General features: G+C 39.0%; 1 long non-coding RNA gene across 1 annotated transcript; it reads right to left on the bottom strand.

Annotated features, from left to right (window-relative positions):
* Positions 1 to 1,466: 1,466 nt before the first annotated feature.
* LOC122971819 lies at positions 1,467 to 5,393 on the bottom strand. Its single transcript, XR_006399569.1, has 2 exons — positions 5,122 to 5,393; positions 1,467 to 3,614 (listed from the first exon to the last, which is right to left on the bottom strand). It is a non-coding gene; the product is annotated as an uncharacterized LOC122971819 (long non-coding RNA).
* Between the last annotated feature and the right edge of the window lie 2,925 nt (positions 5,394 to 8,318).

Below are 8,318 nucleotides of genomic sequence, written 5' to 3' on the forward strand. Positions count from 1 at the left end.
AACATCCAATCAGGTTTTGAAATTGTAAAAAAAGGTCACTGAACACAGAAATGAACCTTTTGAAAAATTTGTTTTGACTCAAAAGATCAAATATTGTAAATTCTCAAATTAAAGACGGTATTCAGATTACTGTCAAACAGATAAAGGCTGGTAAAACATTGATGGGTGTAATACATGCTTACTTGTAATACATACTAAGTTAATCATAATGTACAGTTCTCATTCCCTGATTAATCCCAATCTCTTCTACTTTGCAGTTTTTTTGATCGTTAAGCTTCTGTTAATGAAAGTCAACACTCGCTGAAGATATTTCACATCGAAAACCTTCCGTTCAAGGAGATTTCCTCCCTTTATAAATGGGACATATTCTGCTTTTTGTGGTTTTATATCTTTTATATGATGTTCTGGTGTCGGATGTTGAACATGGTCAAAAATCCATGAATGTATTTAGAAATGCTGCCTGTAAGTCAAAACTCAGGGCTTGAACCTGCCCTGAACACTTCATTTGCATTTGGTGTAAAGAAGGAGTAAAGAAGTGAAATCCTGTTACTATAGTTTGTTTACTTTCCTCCAGAGCCGGAGGAAGCTTCCTGAAAGCTGACCAATCAGAACAGAGTGGGCTCAGCGGGAGGCGGGGCCTTAAAGAGACAGGAGCTAAAACAGCCTGTTTCAGACAGAGGCTGAACTGAGGGGCTGCATAAAGGACCAGTAGAAGATAAATAAGGAGTTTTTAACTAGAAATCATGCAAAGATATCCCAGTTGAGCTCCAGAATATAAATATAGAGCTGGAAATGAGCAGAATATGTGTCCTGTAAGCTGCTGGAAGGATTTAAATGTGACATTTCTGAGTAAGAAATGTTGAATTTCACTGGTGGCAGCTTGACAACGATTGAAGAAACATCAAAGTAGAAGAAATTGGGATTAATTGGTGAATAAAAATGTATTCCTGTTCTGTTCTGGCGGGTATGACATGACTCTGTTGTGGAAGTGGACGACTTATACTGGATTTATTAGGACACATATACACATTTACATTAAACATACAACAGCAAATGGGAGCTGATCAGAAAATATCAAATACTTTCTGATAAAAGAACCAGGCCTTTGTTTGAGAGTTTACAGTATTCATCAATGTTTTGCAGGTGAAAAGTCGGAGTTTCCACCAATAAGCTGCTTTGTTGTGGGTTATATTTCAATACTTGTATTTACACGTATTTAAATGGACGTTTAATGTTGTTCTCATGTTGTGTCTCCACAACTCAAACCTTAAATACTCTGAATAATGTACTCACTTCTTCATATCTGAAATGTGTGCCACACTATACAGTATATCCACTCTGCTGTGTCCTGTACTGTCTCTCTGTGTGTTATCTGAGGGGAAGGGGAAAAGACTTTTATTTTGAAAACTCTGACAGGTATTTACATTGACAGACATCCTGCCATTTCCTGTGTCACCTGCTGGTTCTTTGCTGAATTTGTGTGCAATAACTCTGGAGAACTCAAGTGTTTTACCTCTCCGCCGCCGCAGCTGCACTAACACTTATTTATGTGATGAACTGTACAAAGTCTTAACTGTAATAATTATTATATTAACACTGAATTGTGAGCTTGTAAAGCATCTCAGTCTGAAAAATGCACTTTAAATAGACGAAACGAGACGACGTGGGGCTTCGTTCAGCTGAACTCTCAAAGACAGAGTTTAAAATTTGTGTTTTGTTGTGTTTCTGTCACGACGATGATGATCTGATTCACTGTTCAACATCCGCTTCAATGCTGCGTTAATGTCATATGGAAATAAAACAGGTTTCAAACTAGACAATCATGTTCATCTGAGTTTTAGGAGGCTTCATGATGGGACGACTGTAATTTGGCTCTATTAAGGTTCAACAGAAACATACGTAGTTGTTTATTTGCAAAAATTTTCAGTGTAAAGTTTCAGCATATTAGTTTTTTTTCCCCAATAATGTCTTAAAAGAAGCTAACTGTTCAGTCTTAGGACTTTTCTTTAAAAGTTTTATGTAACTTGGTAGCATGAGAAAAATGCTTTTTAAAAAACAACCTAATATTTTGTCTGACACACAGAACTACACACCAAGTAAAAACTAAGTATTTTCTGTTAATTTTTTTGCAAATTAACAACTATGTATGAACCCAAATATAATGAATTAGCACTTATTAACTAAACAAATGTAACTCTTCTGTTTCTTTCTTATAATTTGCACCAAATTGCACCACCTGCCTGTCTGTAAAATGTTGTAAAAATTCACTGTAAAATACCTGTAAATTACTCAGGAAATTAGTATAAAATTAAAGGAGCTGTCAAGTAAAGCGTTACCAATAAATGTTGTGTAACCTGCAATGTTTTAGGCAAGAATACAGCTCAACATATATATAGAGAGAGAATAAAGTCTCCAATAATAAATGAATGATGAAGGAATATTTATTTGGGTTTAAATCATCAAGTTTTCCTTTCAGAGAAAGTCCTTTTTTCCCCTTTTTAATTATTTCAACTTCCTATGAAATAGCAGAGCAGCTGTCATGCACAGCTGTGGCGTTTATAGCACCTGTATCATTAATTCATCATCATCATCATCATCATCAGCAGTGATATTCCAGTCAACATCATTAAAGTTATCGAGGAGATATACAGTAGTTTGTAGCGCTCGTACTAAAACTTTACAAAGTGCTTCACTGTAAAAATTTTAAATAAAAAAACAAACAAGGGGGGAAAATGATATATGTAAATAAAAAAAGACGATAAAACGTCCTTTCTCACAGCAGGAAAAGTACGATTGAATTAATGACGGCTGTTTCAGTTTCAGGGTCCTCGTAACGCACCTGCTGACCTCGCTCTGACTCTCATGGTTTACGGGGACGTTTGTTACACTTCAACCTCAAATCTAATTGTTTAAAACTAAAAACTGTGGGAACCTTGATAGAAAAAGTTTATTTATGTTATGGATTGTGTTAAGAAAGTTAATATCAACCTACATATTATCTGATTTTTAACCTCTTGCAGCCCAAATTAAAATTCAACATTTTACAGATTGTAGTTTACCACAAAAAAAAAAAAAAAAAATTACACAATCACTGATATTGGAAAAAACCTGAAAGAACAGTGTTATTAGATTAATAATCTCCATCGTATCATGTTAGCAATAGATGCTGTGAAATCTGTTTGTCGTTTTAGTTTAACATAAAACTCAGAAAACTACAGTCATGGCTTCCTGAAATTCATTCTCTCCATATGACATAAAAGCAGCATTATAGGTCAGGACGCCTGTTAGCTTCGCCTTTCATTTTAAAGATGTTTGAACCCTGCTTTCATTCAGTAATACGTTTAAAAAAAAAACGTCATAATAGTCAAATATCTGCTCTATTGATGAATTTAAGAATCATATCTGTGTGTGTATCTCCTGATTATCTGCGTCAGACCTGTGACATCACATCCTGTTTGAGTGCGACAGAGTCTGTTTTCATGATTTAATGTACAGCAGCTCCTCCGTGGCTGATGTCACCTGCTGCTGCTGCTGAGATCTTATTGGTTAATATTTATGATGGTCCTCCCTTGTCATTGGCTGAGATGTCTCTGATGCTGCTGAGAAGCTGAAAGCTGAAATAAAGATAAACGAACACCAAATCTGAGTGTGTGGAGTCATTGATGATGGTTATTTATTTATTTATTTATTATGGGGGGGGGGCTGTTTATCAGGCAGGTGGCTCTAATTAAAGAAATCTATCCAGTTCCTGCAGTGAAAACACGCTAAAGCAACACAAAATATATACGAGAAAGAGTGAAAAACAAACACAGAGGACTGACGTGTGTGAATAAATCATCGTGCGAGTTTAAAGTTTCACTGCAGACAAGTTTGTCTGTTTGTGTTCGACAGGCGGCGAGACAAACAACAGCTTGTTGGTTCATTCTTCTTCTGTGGTTGTTAAGCATCAGTGAGGCTTTGAAACAAAAGACTGAACCACACACACACACACACACACACACACACACACACACACACACACACACACACACACTGACTGACTGACTGACTGCATTTCCTTGCTGTTTAGACTTTGAATGAACCTGCAGTGACGGAGCTGCACTCAATTACAGTCAGCAGCCTCCTGCCAGAGCAGCTGAGCCTCATACTTAGTGCAGCGCTGTGTGTGTGTGTGTGTGTGTGTGTGTGTGTGTGTGTGTGTGGACAGGTAAGTGTAGAAGAGTTTCTCTGACATCCCTCCTGGTTAATTCCCTTCTTGTCTGAATTCTCCAGACTGGAGGTTTTCTTCCTGCTGCTGAAGATTAAAAAAATAAAAAAAAGACAAATCCTGGAGGTCTAACACACACACACACACACACACACACACACACACACACACACACACACACTCCTTCCAGATCCAGTAAGCCATTAAACAAACTGATGTGTGACTGAAGTAAAAACATGAACGCTGCTTTTATCTTGCTTCTTCACAAAGGAAAAGCAGCTGTAGTTCATTCAGTTCAATCAAAACATCAGTTTTCTGTTTGTCGTTAGCACAGTTAGCATCACAGTTACATTAGCCGTTTACGACGTCGTTACACCCGACAAAGACCAGCAGCAGTAGTATGAAAATTCTTATATTTGAACCATAGACGTCGCCATCTTGGCAGTACATGATGCTGCCTAACTCCCAGCCAATCAAAAATGGGCAAAGAGGCGGGCCGAATGGCTGAAACAAGCCACCTAGCGGCTGGCGGACCTGTCACTCAAAGCAGCCATGTCCTTCGTTATGCATAACTTTACGGCTTAATAAAATTTAAACGTACAGTTGTCATGAAAGGGGAAATTAGCTACAGAGATCAAAACCGTTGTTTGTATCAGGCTGTAAACATGTTTATTTCTGCTGTAAAGTCGGGCATTTTAACATGGGGGTCTCTGGGGATTGACTCGCTTTTGGAGCCTCAAGTGGCCGTTCAAGGAACTGCAGTGTTGGCACTTCCACATCGGCTTCATTTTTCAGCCCCGGAGGTTGCTGCTTGATTTGAAGCTTTGTGCTGAGATTCTCCCAAAGCGTCCTCGATAAAATGAGCAGAGCAAGAACACGCTTACATAATACATATATATAAAATCATACAGCACCAATTATTACTATCAGTCACATCGTTGTTCGAGTGCTTTCAGAGTCCTGTGGTTGTACTGTAACACTTGACATTTACTCTGGCGGTAAGTGTGTGGTTCAGGGTTTCTTTAGTTTGAAAGACATCAGTGTCTCTTCACAAATGAAGCAGAGAGAAGATCTTTGATTAAAATGCAGTCACATCGCTCCACAACTGTTTCTTCTACGTTTTCTTAAGGTTGCAGATTGTCTGTTCTGGGCTACTCTAGAAACATGGCAGTGCAACATGATGGAGGAGGACTGGACCCAAATGCAGGGTTGAAGAAGACCTTTATTCTTTGGGACTGGGCAGGCAAAACAGAAGCAATGATCCAACCGGACTCAACTGCAAACCAGACCTTAAATACAAACTAAACTAATCAGACAACGAGGAACAAGTGACGAGACACAGGCTGGGAGCTGATAGGCTGGGAGGACACAGAGCACAGCTGACGAGGCTGACGAGGACGAATGCAGGGCAGGTGTGAGGAGGAGTGAAGGAACACGGCAACAGAAAACCAAAACCCAGAAAACACAATACTCTAAACCACAACCCAGCATGAATCAAACCGTCCCAGAATGACATAAACTTAAGACAGTCCTTCAGAGATACAACTCAACTCAAGGGGAGGACGGCTGAGGTCTCCGGGTAAATGAACCTAGGAACACAGAACTACAAGCTAACCAAACACACTTAACAGTCTTTCCAAGAAACAACTCAAATAACACGAAAGAGCGAAATCAAATGACCAAAAGGACTGAAGAGAAGAGCAAAAACAGGAAACCAAGAGAACACAAAGAGTCCAAAAAACAAACAAAGCCCAGGCAGGATGTGACAGTTCTGCTCCCTCTGTAGATATAAAGGCTAATTCTAAGCTAACGAAAACACAACGATACTTATTTCCAGGTGATTAAACACTAATTAAAATTATGATTATTATATTCCATTTCTCCCAAGTCCGTTCTGCTAGATGTCACTAAATTCTACACACTGGTCCTTTAAAGTCATAACAGACGTCTTCATTCTTATAACTACACCACTAAAAAGTTTTTAGCTTTTCTCTGAGATGATTAGCAGGAGATTCTCTTCCAGGTGGATCCTAAACGAAGGTCCTTCATGCCTGATTTTGGCTGCTTTCTGTCCTTTCTTTGATGTTTCTTAATCTTGTTTTTCAAACCGTCACTTATCCGGGGAAAAGGTGAATAAATGCATCTTCTTCTTCTTCTTCTTCTTCTTTAAACTGGTTCACGTTTTAACTGGAAGCTGTGAGTCTGGAGACAGTTTAGGATCAAGTGTTGAGATCCTTTATCCATCATAAGCCTGTTTTTGTTTCTCTTTGATCCTTTTTTTTTTTTTAACATGTTTGTCTGAAGAAGAGCTGGAGTCACTGTTTCTGCAGGAGGAAACGCCGCTAATCCGCCGACGGCTTTTTACAATGAGAAAGAGAAAGAGAAAAAGAGAAGATGTATGTCCGACTCTATGAGAAATTACCTTCATATGCGACTACTTTTTTTTTTTCTGCTACCTTTATTTATCTCTCTGAAGTCACAAGGTCGGGCTGGATGGTCCTGAGTTTTGTGTGTGTGTGTGTGTGTGTGTGTGTGTATTCAGGTTAATAAAAGAAGCTAAATTGTAATAAACATGTTTTTTTCTGTATTAAAACAGAGACCTTGATCTTCCTCTGACCTTAACCAAGTCTGAATGCGACCATACAGAGTTTAATATTTATGTAGTTTCTTCTAGTGGATACTGTGCTGCAAAAATTAAATATTTTGTTGGGGAAAAGCAAATTATTTGACCTACTAGTCTTTGTTCATACACACAGCTTTAGTTGTGAATCTATAGAGTTTAATGCATCCGGTCTGATCCATTTTTAACAGTTTCTAAAGCTGTGAGTGTTTCCTAATCCAATCAGAGATGGTAGCCGTGGTTACCTGGATAGGAAAAGGATTAAAAGTCTTTTTTTTTTTTTTATCATGCAGCAGATGCAATATTTTTTCCATCCAGATGGTTTAAAAATGTGGAAAATGTGTTCTTAATCTTTAATAGAAATGGATTTTTTACCACTGTTACACTAATACATAAGAGACACAAACTGTTGATACACATACAGTCAATACTCCAACATGTCTGTGCATCATTTTCAGGGGAAACAATCAGCTGAGTCATCCTGAAGTTCTCCTTCGATGTGTTTGTGTCAAACTTTCTCCTCCGCCGGCTGTATTTCAGTCTAGACGCTCTGTGTTTCCTGACAGCCGACTCTTCATCCTGACCTCAATGTGTGTCCTCGTCTCTCCCGTCCGTCCGTCCTCGCAGGCCCCCCCCCTCGCTCCTCATCTTCACCGGGACTTTAATCTCGGAGTCTGATGCTCGGATAACGCTGAAAAATGTCCCCATTTGTCCGCTGACACCCTGAACACAGCGGGAGTGATGGTCAGCGGTGATGTCGCTCCGTCTTCATGCCGAAGGCCGAGCTGAGCGACAGCCTCGATGATGATGATGAAGATGATGATGAGTTGTTATCATGGAGAGAGACGGCTGCATCTCCGACCTGAGATAATCCAGGAAAAACAGACCTCACAAAAGAAAAGAGTGAAGCTTCTTTTTACTGTCACAAAACTTTATATCGAATCGTGTGTATCGTCAGTTCAGTCAAACATGCTGCAGTTATTTCAATAAAAATCAATTAAAATATATCAATTGTAAATAATCCAACATAAATAAAATACAGTAAATAAATACAAATTTAAAATATTAGTTTTTTTCAGGTAATCAGAAGTCTCTAATTAGAGCTGGACAGATGTGAACAGAATGAGCTGCTTCCTGAGGCGAGTTAGGAGCCGGTCTCATGTTCAGCCAGGTGTGTGTGTGTGTGTGTGTGTGTGTTTTGGATGTTTCCTGCATGAGAAATATGGGACATCTGAATATTTTGGAGCCCTGCAGCTGACTGAAGACAGCAGAGAGGAAACACATAATTTTCTGCCACCTTCCACAACCTGAACGACGATTTCTGGCACCGATTTCCAAGACGAACGGGGTTTTTATAGTTGCGTTTTATTACATCTTTCTTCCTGTAATCATTCCTCTTGTTCTCATACTGTCCATTAAAAGATTCTTTCATCGTGCACTTACAATAGAGGTGATGGAGGCATCCTGGATGTTGGCGGAGGGAGATCGATA

The sequence above is a fragment of the Thunnus albacares genome, chromosome 20 (genome assembly GCF_914725855.1).
Source record: "Thunnus albacares chromosome 20, fThuAlb1.1, whole genome shotgun sequence".
NCBI classification, from domain to species: Eukaryota; Metazoa; Chordata; class Actinopteri; order Scombriformes; family Scombridae; genus Thunnus; species Thunnus albacares.